The following is a 14,885-nucleotide window of genomic DNA, read 5'->3' as shown; positions in this document are numbered from 1 at the left end:
GTCAGATATATACGCGGTCGCCTGTATATTTCCGTTGACACAAATATTCGTCAGAGTATCGTCAGCGGTGGAACGCGGTGGTTGTATTTGTCGATAAGCGGTCTAAGTGATCGCCGAAAAAAAAAAAATAAAACAAAAGATCTAACATTCAAAATTAGTTCGATCTGTAAAAAGGAAGACATCAAACAAATTGAAAATCTAAGTACTCAAAGAGATTTGAGATCCAGAATAAAACGGGAGAGCTAAAATCGAAGATTCTAGGACATCTACACAGTAAAAATTTGTGTATTTATATTAAAACCGGTTTATTAAAAATCTTTGAATTTTTAATATATTCGAGTATTAATTAAATATAATATAATTATGTTATTTGAATATTTTATATTAAATTGATATTCAATTTTTTTTAGTGTCAAAATAACACAATTTATAAATGAACAAATAAAATACATCTTAATTTAACATATCAAAAATGTTAATTCTATTGAAAAAAAAAGCTTCCATAGTTCGCTCACAAGCTGTATCAGTGTTATAATTTTTGTTATTTTTCTACATAATGTTTGTATTATTTTGTAATATATTCGTCTCGTGTTGAAATAAAACAACAAAAATTTAAGTAGACTGTTTAGAACGCATAAAACAGTAAATTTAACACAAATCTTATATAACACATTAACACAAATGTAATACTGACACAAACTATAACCAAATTGTGAAAGAATATTTCTTTAGTAAAATTAACATTTCTAATAATATTATTCTAATAATATAATTATAATAAAATTAATATTTTATAATATTAGATATATATAAATGTTAATTTTTTTAAGTGTGTTAATTTAACGTATTATAATATGTTAAATTTATGTATTTTATTAATTTATTTTACACTTTACGTTTAAAAAATACATTATTATATTAATTGTTTATTTACAAATTGTGTTATTTAAATTAAAAAATATTAAACATTAATTTAATACAAAATATTTAAGTAACACAATCACATTATATTAAATTAACCTACGAATATGTTAAAAATTCAATACAAAAATTTTAACAAAGACGATTTTAACACAAATATAACCTTTTTTTACTGCATATTATTTAATTAAATTGCTTGTCACTGCCTGCATTATTTCAAGTATCATGAATTAGAAAGAAATGGCGAAGTTAAATTACGATAGCGATTAAAGGACGTTGGTAGAATCGGCGTTTGGCGATCCAAGGGGTAGCATCGCGATTACGAAGGAGACGGCGATTCATCTGACTTCGGATAGGATTCTTTATGGATGCTGACAGACGTTCGGTGAACTTGTCCAGATAATTCTTCGGTTCTTGCAATGGCTTCGTTTTCTGTGCACCTCCATAATCCGCCTGCATTCGTCGTCATGCTATATCCTACCCTCTTAATGACCCTCTTTTCCTCCTTTTATCTTCAACCGAGTCGTTACGGATTATCGTTCTTGCCGACCCATTTTCCGGTCGTTCGGACAGAATCGAGACGCTTGAATGATAAGAGCAACAGAATCCGATTGTGATAAATGTATTCCTCATTAATACGTGCGCGACTTACAAAGAAAAGAATATCTATCTCATAAGATCATAAATAGCAACGATGTATCTAATTCGTTATAAACATGTGTACGATTAACTTAAAATTTTCCAATGTACACAATGACAACGGCAAGAATGATTTTGTTGAAGTTTAAACTAATCGTTAAAATGTCAAAGACTTTTTATAACTCATATCATGCTTGAAATTTTTTCATAATTATTCTTTATAATTATTTTTATGATTCAATAAAACATTTTTTCCATATATAGTCATATAAAGAGTTTATATATATATACTTAGAGCAATATTCTGTCTGCCCAAAATTTTCAAAACAAGCAAAACGTAATCCTTTCGAAAGAAAAATATTTGATATTTTTATGATTATATTGTTAAAATAATTATAATTAGGAGGTCCATTTTTATAATTATTATTATTACAATGTCAGTAATAATAATTATATTTATAATTCTACAAAAAATATAGCTGCCCCATCGATTATAAATTATTGTTAAATTATTAATTGCGACCATTTCTTTCTCAAAATTATGAATTCTGAAAATGTTAGTAAAATTAAACTATCGAATTATCATGAATCATTCTGCTCTTTCGTTATCGCGCGCACACATATGCACACAATGTCGATCGCACGTGCCAAGTATACCGGAAAAGCGTTCGATAACTCCTTACGAAGAACCACGACGAACTCACGTCGTCGACAAGAGTGATCCTGCGGGATGGATTCGCCGAGCGAGCGCGTTGGATATTTGCAATTCCAAATCCCTTCCATCGTATCGAGGGATAGGCAATGGTAAGGGACGTGTGTAATTCGATCAGCCTCCGTCGTTCTGGATATCGGTCTCTGTCGCAAAGCGACTTTCTCCGTTCTTCTTCCTGTGGCAGCTCCGTTTCCGATTCCAGAAGACTCAAGGACGTACTTTGAGGGAAGTCTAGAACGACTCGGTTGTTCGAGATAAAAGAAGGCGGGGGTCATTAGAAAAAAAAAAGGCGGTGGACCGTGAATGACGGAAGAGAATCCAGAGAGATTTCAAGAGACAGCGAAAAAACGGATATGCAACGAGAAGATAGAAAAGTCATGCCAGCGCGGTGCCGAAAAATATAGATAATTATAGTTTCACACGAAAAAATATATAGCTGCCGTCGAAAATGACGGAACTATAAATTATCGTTAAATTATGCAACCAATTATTTGGAAATCTGAATCCAGCTAAATTTTTAAATAAATTAAATAATATTTCAGCAAAATCATTCTTTTCGTGTAAAATTAGACAGATACGATTAACACAAATAATGTGTCAATTAATTAATCAAACAAGGTAAACTATAATTTCATTTAATACTTTTGCTGGTTCAGCATCTATACAACGCATAATACATGTCAAGTTGCAGCACTATCGGACTTTAGAAAACCCTAACGTTTTTTTATCTCACACCGAAAAATACGAAATTCTTTATTTGCGAGATTTTTACACAAAACCAATCTGATCGCGAGATTCGAAAAGCGCTTCTATTTTATACCTTTCGTGATAGCGCAATAAAGCCTGTTGATCGGTCTGTCTCTCTTGTTTTTCTTCGTTCTGCTTGCACAGCTAAATCCATAACGTTCCCAAGCAAGAAATCAAATAACCTGACAATGCGAACCTATGTAATTTAAAAGTTGTAACTTATCTTTAGATTCGATTCTTCGTCATATTTAACAGTGTTAAATGCCTTTTTTTCTCGAACACCCGTTACAGACGCGTGGCTTATGCAATGCGCTTTAAAGAAGACATACGCTTAAGGGTGAGCGAATGAAACTGAACAGTCGTCAGTAATCATCAAAAAAACATTTTTTTTTTCCAGATATCCTACATAGAGTCTCTATTTTACCATTATATCTCTAAAATAATTTTATGAATGATTTTAATTATATAAAGAAAATTATATAAAAATAAGATAAAGTATATTCTTTAAATTGAGTTTCGTAGTTCGAGATAATAACTCTACTAGAAAAAATATTAATCGAAAAATGCGAACATTTTATTCTTCTTAAATGTTGCAAAAGAGACACTCGCGATTTTTTCAATTTTTCAATTTTTAATGAAAACTATGTTTCGCTAACAAACATAGGCTGAAATTTAATAAAGATATAAAATAACATTACACCTTGGGGTCAAATAGCGCGCTCGACCGTCACCGGGGTTGTAAAAAAAAAAATATTTCTCTCACCGCGTTATCGACTTTTCTTCATCAGCCGCGCAATTTTCCGCGAACGACACGGTACGACGCGATATCTGTGAGATTGGCAATTCGCAACTGCCAAAGAGAACTAGTCGTAACATTCAGAAAACGGCGGTCAGCGTGATCAGACACTTGATATGCGGACAGGTGCAGGATATTCACCGAATACTTCGAGTGAAGCTCCATTATTCGACAAACACTTCTGGGTCTGTTTTCTACAGCTGATCTACACACTTTTACAATTTAAAAAAAAATAGGTACACGTTTGAAATTTGGTTAAAGCGAGAAAAAAGTTCTAGTGCAGTCTAGTGCAGCAATAAAAAACAGGATGTAAAAACATCATTAATTATCTGCAATTATCTGCATCACAAGATAACGCGCTGTTTTTAGGCCGAGTTCCACCAATATAAGATCAAGTTTAATTTCGATTTAACTTATTGTTCATCTCTTTCTAATTCTTGGAATAGAAAAAAGATAAAGAGTAAATTGAACTCGATTAAAGTTAATCTTATATTGATGAAACTAAGTCTAAAAGTAATATAATTTAGTTAACTCTCTCTGTCTGAAATTTTTTTGACACAAGCGAAATTTCATTCCCAAATTTTATTCTCATTTTTGCTGAAATTTTAACTTTTAAGTAAAGATTAAATAAAGATTCTGATATTTGAATTTAAAAATTATTTGATATAAATGTAATAGAAATGCTGAAAAATAACTCTGAATTTTTCCATATTTTTTGAAAACCTAGAATGTAAAAAAATTTGGGTTGAACAAAAGAATCCAGATTGCAGACGGAGGGAGTCAAAATGTGATTGCAGATGAACGGTTAATGTTAAATAAAATTCGCGCGTTTCATGTATTATACATTCTGACTTAATTTATGTAAAATTCTGCTTTGCTAAAACAACGCAAGTTGGGACATTAGACGACGAATTAAAGAAAGCGAAGATAAATCTTGAAAACACAGTGCGAGAAATATTTTTCGCTAAATAGATAATACTTGTGATAATAAAATAAAGACAGTAAGGCATTATCATAAGACTAAGTTTTTTTTTGAAATCCAAAGTAACGTTTGTTCGAAATATCGGATCGCGATTTTTCAAATCGATATAATATTTGCAAAATCGAGCAGCCGAACAATTGCACTTTGGTAGAATCATAAAATCGGACGATTCGCTATCGCGTCGAAACGTGATCGTCGAAAGGGAGAAAAAGAAAATCACGTAGCATCAATTCCTATTCTCTATTCCCTGCGCTCTTTGTTCTTCGTGTGTGCGCGCAACGTTACAATGGAGACGGAGAATTTTTCATGAAAAAAAAAGGGCTTCTCCTGATCGTCGATCGTAATATATTCGTGCGCTCTCATCACGTGGTTCACCCCTAATCCACCTCCCAAGTACCAACTTGGATGGAACGGTCGTAGTAGAAAGAGGGTGGGATGGTCGGGAATCGACAAAGTGCAGCGGTGATCAGTGAGTGGACGAAGGCATGGGGATGAAACTACGATCAGGAGAAGAGAGGGTGAGAGACAAGCACACTAACCCGCCGGACTCGAGCTGCTCCATTTCCGCCTCCGAGTCATCGCCACCCCCGACCTGGCGTCTGGATATTAGCGGTGAAAGCGAAGAAAGAGAGTAAAAGGAAGAAAAAAGAGAGAGAGGGGCGAGAAGAGTATAGATAATGAAGAAAGAAGAAAAAAGATAACGACACTGCAGTTTCGTGTTCATCGATCGTTTTATTTTCTACCCGATAATAGGCGCTAGAAATAGTTAGGTCTGCCAGAATTCGAAAAATGCGCACCTATTCTTCAATCATGCATTTATATTAACAATAAGAAAACCGGTCCTGGTTGTGCTAACAAAAAGTACAAACAAAACGGATTCTGATCATGAACTGAAATTTTGATTATCGTAACTGAATTTATGATTATTTTGAATGTTTGATAAATTTAATTGTATAATATCTGATTTGGATTTTTCTGGTTTAACCTACTTGAATTCCTAATTAATCATTTTATAACAGAAACTTCCTAATAAGGAAACTTAAAGAAAAAAAACCTTGTTTTTTAAAGATTTTTGAAATTTGATTCTGGTTTCTCAGAATATAAAAATTCAAATTTCAGAAAATAATCTGATTATTATATAAAACTCGATTTTAAAAGATTATTGGTACTGCTGGGATTCAATATAGCCTGAAAATGTCGAATTTCAAAAGGATAGTAACCTCCAATGAAGGACCATCTAATGTTACAAAGCTCATGATCACAGTTTGAAAATCAGTTTGAAAATTAGTTCTGTTTGTGCAATATTAATGAGCTTGAAATAAATCGAAAATAGAAACTTGATATTACTACGCAATTAAAAATTTCCTAAATATAGTAAACACTATGACAGTGTCAAATTTAATCCAATTTGAACTGTTTAATTACATTGTTTTAATATAAAATATATCGATGAATAGGAACAATGGCGACTCAAATTAGATTAAATTTAATACTATAGATTTAACAGTGTTTTATAATAATCAAGTTATATTTTTAAAATACCATCAGCCATGTTGAATCTATCACTTCGAACTTTTATTTTTGATCTCATCCCCTCCCAAAAAAAGAAAATCAAATTAATGTTATGTTAAGTGAATAAAAATTATATTTTTCAAGACTTTTCGTCCAGTAATATCGAAAATTCTCCATATTTCTTTCCATAGAATTTGCAATATAATCATGCTTATCAATGTCAAAAAGTTTCCTTGACAGTGTGTGATAAAGTTAATAATTCATGCGGATAATCACGTATTATTCCATTGTATTTGTTAAATTTATATATTACCTAATTAATTATTTTCAAAAATTACTCTCAATTATTTCATTTGTAATCTGCTATTAATATCAATAACGACGAGTAGCTGACCATAAATAAATACAAAAAAAAGGAATTTTTATCAATCAATTGAATGTATTTCTCTCTATTGCTTACTGCTATATCTTATAATATTATTTAAATTAATATTATTACATTATACAGGGTGCATCAGAATGAATGGATTTATTCTACGACGATGCCTAATGCGATCTACAGATGTCAGCTGGCGGCGATATGAAGCATTTATTAATATTCCGCAGCGTCGAAAGACCGTAAAGCGATTTCATTCCGTATTCGTCTGGAGGAGCAGACGTCAGAGAATTATATCAGACGGACGAAGGTTAAAGCGGGGAACGGAGGAGACGTGTCACCATCTTTCGCGAATTTTTTTTCTAAAAACCGCACAAACTTTCGTATCTTTTTTACAACTTTGTAGTTCATCGAATCGTGCATTGTATAATGATAAATACAGTTCACTAATCTATATATCAAGTTATTATTACGTAACTAAGCGTTATAAAAGTTAGAGAATACAATTCTGAAATTATAGCAATAAGAACTGTTTGATTGTGAGAGATACTGTCGATTTCAAGAGCCTCTGTCTGCGAAATCACCCTCGGGATTGCAGAAACCGAAATCAACGTCTGTCACTTCGATAACCCTCGGGCGAAACTCGAGACGCAAGTAAGGCTCGATTTCCATTATATCGATGATCGCGTTTCAATCACGGTTCAGTGGACTATTATTTAATAAATTCGGACACGTAGAAATATGCGCGATTCAATTTCCGTAAAATCCATTGGACATTTATTGAAAAATAAAATTCTACATGTGCATTTTCGAACTTTAATCTTAGAATGCCATTAATATGTAAATTTTACGTACAAGCGAGAATCTTGAGAAATGATCTTTGAGCTTCTCTCTCTCTCTCTCTCTCTGGAGTGAAATCTTACTCTAAGAGAGTGAAGATACAGCCATTTTTGAAGAAAAGTGAAAATATTTCACTTCTTGAAAAAGAGTGACAGTGAGTGATTTCACTCCAAGAAAAAACTAGAACTAGCTTTCAAAAATTCTATCCGTTATACAATTCAGAGCTTCTAATGGTTAGTATTATAACAAAAAGCAATTTCAATTTTTGTTAGCAGTTTTGTGTTAGTATATATATTTTATTTAAGTGTAGGACTTATACATACATATACATACAGCCTCACACAATTGAGATTGAGTTGCACACTCCATTATCATTTCAAGATTGAATTTGACAGTGTGCTTATACTTTTCTTTCTTTTAAGTTAATAATTAAGCTATTTGTATTTACAAAAGTATATATTATACACATTTTATCATTACAAATGCGCACACAGAAAAATATTATTCTATTGCTAAGAAAATTAATTACTCAATTTACTTTCTTTTTTTTTTAAGTAACGATCTTTAACAGAATATTTTCTTGTAGTAACTTTCAATTTTCAATTATATGAGTAAGAGATTATCTCTTCGGTATTAATACTTATCATTAATCCATATTTTAAAACCTTCTTATTAATCCATAGATATATCGCGTAAACTATTATAAATAAAACACAACAAACAATTATCCGCGTTCCTAGTTCATAAAAATAAGCTAAGAGAGTTAAATTTACAGGACGATTACAACGAGCGTAACGTCGGGGACCCGATCGGCTATACGCAATAATAATGTTCATTATCAACAAATATTATTTGAGGCGTGGTATAATTAGGATACGGCCGCCGATGAAGTTAATTATGTGCGGGGGATAACCGGGGGTTCCCCCTGTATTAACCTATTATCATCGTTATTATTATTATGTTTATTATGTAAATTCCATTGCGTGCCGCGAAACGTGCATCGGTATACCGCGCTCTTCCTTCCTCTCTTCGCTCTCTTTTCTATTCGGATCACGTTCGTTAATTAATTCGATGCCTCGATATTAATCACACGCTTTTCGACCGTTACATTATCTCGAAGATTACGTACAAAGTACGTACTTGGAAGTAGAATTCGCGACGATTCTTGCGGTCTTGTAGATCTAAGATTGAATTAACTACGCACTTATCGTAATAAATTTCCTTTCGTTACATGAAAATGCGCAGAATTTTTTAAATAAACTCTGGATATAACATTTTCCCATTCTTTTATCTGGCAATAAATGTTAAGAAATTCAACATTATAAAAATTTCCTGTCAATCTAGGAAACTGTAGATTAAAATCAGACAATTATAAAATAATTAATTCATCAAGAGATTATTGTGAAGATGCGTTTGAGATTTGGAACTTCGAAACTGATAAATGAAATCAAGGATAAAGGCTGATAGGAGTGAGGTTGGAATGGAAGCGAGGATGTGGAACCGCGTAGTCGCAATTTCCTGACTCCACGAAACAGACGTCGTCTTCGTCTCCCAGAATTGGAGAGAGAAGGGTGGAGCAAAGGGACAAAAACACTGTAGAGGAACGAAGCTCTATTTGCCCCGCAGAGATACGCCTCTCCCTTGTTGATTATAATTATAAAAATCGGAAATGTCCAAATTTAATAGTTTTTCTATATAAAGTAGTCTTAAGTATAAAGAGTTCGCGTGATTAATAATATTTTGCAAGACTAAATAGAAATTAACATATATTATTAAAAAACTTTACTTCTTTAAAATTTCCAATAAACAGAAACAGAATTTCCACTTAATTCTTTTGAACAAACAAACATCTCTGATATTACAAATTTTAAAACACTAAATTTCGGTAGAAAAAGAAATTATCTATGAGCCTAGAAAAATCTACTTTTAAAGAAAAGATCGCGCATTTCAATCAAGTGTAGCTCAGCGCGTAATTACTAATTTTTAAGTTTATCCTGCGTACTTTCGCAAACTTTGCAAATATTATATATCGTCATGATATCGCTGAAGTATCTTTGATAACGAGAAGAAGTCAACATGTCTCGTCGCCGCCGCGTCACATACGTAAAGCGAAATGCGATTCACCTTCGGGATGGCGTCGGCAACGGTTCGTGCTATCGCCCAGCAAAACCACGCGTCCCTCTCTTCGCCATCCCCTGGCAGTGCAGCCACGAAGGCGAAGGTCCACGAACCGCCTCGTTTCAGGCAGTCGGGTCGAGTATCGTCGCAGGTTGCCGTGTAATTAGAGAGGTAGCAACGTAATCAGGTACAGCCGAGGTATCTGCAGATTGCCCCGAAGCCCGGCTCGGCCCCCCGTCAACAACCCTCGGGCTTCTTGTCCCTCTCATCCCTCCACGCCCCTATCTTCCCCTAGGTGTATCTCGTGCGCCACAAAATGTACGTACGTGGAGGTAATTTCTGGCCTGACCGCGTAACCAGACACAAAAAAGCGCCACGTGCATCTCCGCGCGAGTATTGCGGTCGCTGCCGATCGATTTTTTTTTTATGTTTCGATAGCTACCGATTCGTATTATTCCTTTATAACCCTTTTTTTAGCGAGATCGAACGATGTCTTGCAATTTACAGTTGTAATTGTGACAGAAACGTATGTTGCTTTGTAATAATAATGTAATGTAATCATTAATGTTAAACAAAATTTTTAACAGTTGCTAATCGAAAAAAATTGATGTAATTTTATTTATAAGATGTTCCACGTAGGTACTTTAATTTATTTAGGGATTTATATGATTAATATATATATAGAGTATATAAATAATATGTTTGTAGCATAAATTCGAATATAAATCTCTAAACGCAAATTGTTAGGGCAAATATTGAGACACTAGTTTCAATTACGTTGTGTCAAACATTTAAATTATTGATTAAATGATATCGCACATGCTTTATTAGGATTTATATCGTGAGAATAAATTTGGAAATCGATTACGTTCGATATCGTCGCGAAATGAATCGCATAAATTTAGACAGTGCTGGCGTAGAAGTGCTCGTGAAGGGTTCAGTTTTAATCATGACACTCTTCAAGCATCGCCGACGATTATGGCGCAAAATCTCTGAACGAGTCACCCTTTTCTACCGCTTTCTTTGTGGGGCGAAAGAAGACCAAGGGAGTACGATTCTTCCATTCAATATGACATTAGGTCGCTAAGCCGAACTACGAATGAAAAATCCCACATCTCCACCGCAATAATAAATTATTCTCCGCAAGAATTATCGCAACACAGATCAACAAAGCTCGCACCTAATAGTTGAATTTTGTATTGTGTATGATACATAAAAATAAAACTCCACACTCTCTTGATACACGGATACTTGATAGTCGCTTTTACTAGAGATTGACTGATAGTGAGACGATTAAAGGAACGAAACGATTACTCACATTCAGTTTGAACAATTAAAAATAAAAATGAATTGGGATTGTTGTGGCATCCTCAATATTATATATATATATATAGAGAGAGACAAAATATTTATGAAAATTAAATTGATCGACTTGATCGATCAAATTATTAATAAGCATGGATAGGCTATGAAAAATTAGAATATTGACGCGTGGTAAAAAAAAATAAATACTATCAATATTATTAACAATCTACAGTCAAATTTTATTAAATAAGTTGATTGAAATATAATTGTAATTGTATAATTTTGTGTTTCTCTTTTATTTACTTTATTTATTTGTTAAACGCATATTAAAGTCTTTAAATATTGCTTTCTTATATTAGCTTATATAATATTTAAAATACATATAAAGAGATCAAAAGTAGATGTCAAAGTTTATTTTAAAAATATTTAAAAAATAGAAGATAAAAGTAACATGACAAAATTATTAATTTTTCCTATTGTTTTATAAAGATAATTTATTTTTATTTCACATACATAATAAAAAGATTGAGAAAGTAAATAAAAAATATTATTCCAATCTTTCTTCATTATTCATGAGATCACAATAAAATTAAATAGAAACTTTATATTTTTAAAAAATATCACTATTCAATGATTACTATTCAATGATATATTTGATAATATAAAAGTACTGAAACAATATTATTAAGATTTATCTTGATAATATTCTCTCGTGATTCCTGAAACTCTACAAGTTTTGTATATTCTTATACATACAATAAATTGTACATATTTCGAGATTAAATATTTACTTAAATATTTCTATATATTATTAAAAATCTTATAACAAAGTCTGACGATGAGCGATTTTATCAAAATCCTACGAAAGAGAAAATATATACATTTCTTCCCAGTATACTATCACATTCTAATACTGTCTAACTTTAATTAAGATTTTAGAGGCAGTACAAGTTGAAGTAAGATAGTACGAATGAAATATTTTATATATATATATAAGAAAAAGCACATATATGCCTACTTTTCTTTTGTAGCATTCTGATGAAGTGACTCATGATCAGGTATTGTTATAGGGTCTCTAATCTCATTATTCTAATTTATCTGGCCCATCCACATTTACAATAAATAAATCTTATATGTATGTACATCTATCTTATTCCGATATATGCTATTAATTTGATACGTATATCATTTCTACGTATACACGTGTATTTTATAAATTCCATATTACAAATTAAAAGATAATCTGTTACTCACCGGCGATGCGCAGCAACGGAGTTGTAGCTACAAGTTGCGTTGAACTGTAACATACAAATATACCGAAATTATAAGTAACGTTCAAAATAATTAATATTTACGAATTAAGCGCATTAATCTTCCGAGAATCGGAGCTTTTTAAGAATGAAATTTAAAGAAAATCTTATTTTTTAAAGATTTTTGAGATCAATGAATTCGATTCTGGATCTCAGAATATTAAAATGCAAATTTCAAAAATTAATATGATTATCATGAAACTCGATTTTTAGTAAATTGTTGATATTGCTGAATTTGAAAGTAGTTTGAAAATGTCGAATTGAAATAAAATAACTTCCAATAAAAAATATTTTGGCTTCGAAACTAAAATTCATCAAGAATTTCAAAATCGGTACTAATTTGCCTAATTGAAACAGTTTCAAAAATAAAACGAAGACTGGAAACTAGATGTTACTTTGCAATAAAAAATTTCTTAAAACTAAGTTAACAATAATTAGATTATTTGTTTAATTCTGTCCACCATATTGTATCGACTATTTCAATTTTTTTTCTTTTTGACCTCAGATTTGAATTAAAACCCTATCAAATTACTTTATATACCAAATTTCATGAAAATCGGGCGAGCAATTTCTCAAATAAAAAAAGGTGTGACCTCAAGTAAGATTACCGGTCCATAAAGAGTTAAATCCGTTAAATAATCATTAAATAATTTTTACAATTAATAAGTGAAAAAATAACGTTTACTCACCACATCGTTGCTCCGCCGTCGCACGATGCCTTCCCGGGCCTCCTCCTCCTCTAAGGCTTCTTGACACTGGTCACACTCACTAACAAAAATATAGTTAATTAGAATCGCGCACAAAATAATAAAAACCGATTTGTCAAAAACCGATGATCGTATGATATTTTAAACAGTTCTCTCGACATATATTTTACTACGCCGTTTAAAATAGCACGAAAGAAATATGATTGCATAAAGCTACGATTTCTTTTACAGTTGGTTTCTAAATCCAATTTCAAATATAAAAAAACCTATTAGAGTCTATATCTATTCGGATGCACAGAAAACTCTTTATTCTCGTGTGAATGTAACAAAACGAATCAAATAAACCTTTCGATCTTTCAATTTGGATCCTATCAATATAAAATATGAATCTAAATTACATAAGTAACATAATTGTATAAGTTAATATTTTTGATAATCATTTGGCTATTCATTACATAGCTAATTTGGCAATTGAATAAAGAAGAACAAGCTAAATTATTGAAAATCACCATCTTAGAATTTGCATTACTTATGTAATTTATATTTTATATTGATAAGGATCCAAATTGAAGGATCAAAACGTTTATTTGATTCGTGTTGTTACATTCATACGAGAATAAAGAGTTTTCTGTGCATCCGAACAACTGACTCTGATGGACTTTTTTTATATTTTTTACTGATAGATTCTTTCAAGCCTCATTTTATACATTTGTAAATTCAATTTCTTAAAATTAGTTTCCTAGACTAACAATTAATCCGCGTTCTCTATCTAAAAAAAATGAGCGGATTACATCCAAATCAACGAAAAGTTTGGAGCACAAAATTAGAATTAAAAAAATTATGAATACCGATAAAAATCATCAAATGAAAACATTTATATAATTCTCTTTTTTATGTCTCTACTTTCTATTTCGATAGATTATAAATAATTTTTGCATGCTACTTTCTATCTCAAATAAATAACGAATCATGCTTCAGTGATTACTCATCCCTTCGACACGAAGTTTATATAAAGCCATTTGTACGAATTAATCGATCGTGCGCATTAACGACTGCTAATTGTTCGTGGGAAGGGGGAGGGGGGATGATCTCGTTTTCTCGTGGCACTTGTTATGGTCGCGTTTCGAAAGGTAATGACGACCTAAAGCGAAGTACGTTATCTATCGGCTCAAGTCTCACTACGCGAATGTAAACAAAATAACTACACAATAGCGCGTTACATACGTCACTAGTATACCGAGTGTACGAATTTTATAGCCAATGCGTTCAGCAGAGAAAGTATCTCTGCAACCGTTATAAAATTCTTTAATATGATTAGTCTTGTTCTTAGTTCTTCATTGGACCTAAATGTATAAACTAATTATATTAAAGAATTTTACAACAGTTGCAAAGCTAGCTTTCTCTGCTGAACGCAATTTTCCACGGAAATATTCAACGAATTGCAAATATACCAAATATACTACTATCTTTACATCTATAAAAATAATTATAAAGTAGATATGCCACGTAGATTTTTTCTTATATAAAAATCATTCGATTCGTTACTATTCCCCGTCCAGAAATAATAGGCATTTTTTAACCCTTTGAGAAGCTTTTTAACGAAAAAACTTAAAGAAAACCTTATTTAATTTTGAGTCACTAAATTCGGTTTTGGAATCAGAAAACTAAAATTCAAATTTAAAAAAATAATCTGATTGTCGTGAAATTCGGTTTTAGGAGATTCTTGGTTCGTTGAATTTAAATGCCTGAAAAGATCAAATTTCAAAAAGGTAATCTCCAACGAAGGAGGATTTAGTGTTACAAAACTCATAATTTAAAGTTTAAAAATCAATGTGGAGATCATTTGCGTAACACTAACGTTACAAATAAATAAAAACTGCAAACTTAATATTATCTTTGCAATTAAAAATTATTTAAAAT

At 31.7% G+C, this 14,885-nt stretch overlaps 1 long non-coding RNA gene across 1 annotated transcript in view; it reads right to left on the bottom strand.

Moving 5' to 3' along the window:
• Positions 1-14,885, bottom strand: part of LOC147909200 (uncharacterized) — a 191,399-nt gene that overhangs the window by 129,763 nt on the left and 46,751 nt on the right. Inside the window, exons 3-4 of the long non-coding RNA XR_015545616.1 lie at positions 12,948-13,026; positions 12,203-12,246 (exon numbers count right to left, since the gene is read on the bottom strand). This is a non-coding gene — a long non-coding RNA (uncharacterized LOC147909200). The remainder of the gene's footprint in view (positions 1-12,202; positions 12,247-12,947; positions 13,027-14,885) is intronic.

Source organism: Acromyrmex echinatior, chromosome 7 (assembly GCF_024713525.1).
Source record: "Acromyrmex echinatior isolate Ae372 chromosome 7, ASM2471352v2, whole genome shotgun sequence".
NCBI classification, from domain to species: domain Eukaryota; kingdom Metazoa; phylum Arthropoda; class Insecta; order Hymenoptera; family Formicidae; genus Acromyrmex; species Acromyrmex echinatior.
This window is presented reverse-complemented; position numbering and strand designations above follow the sequence as displayed.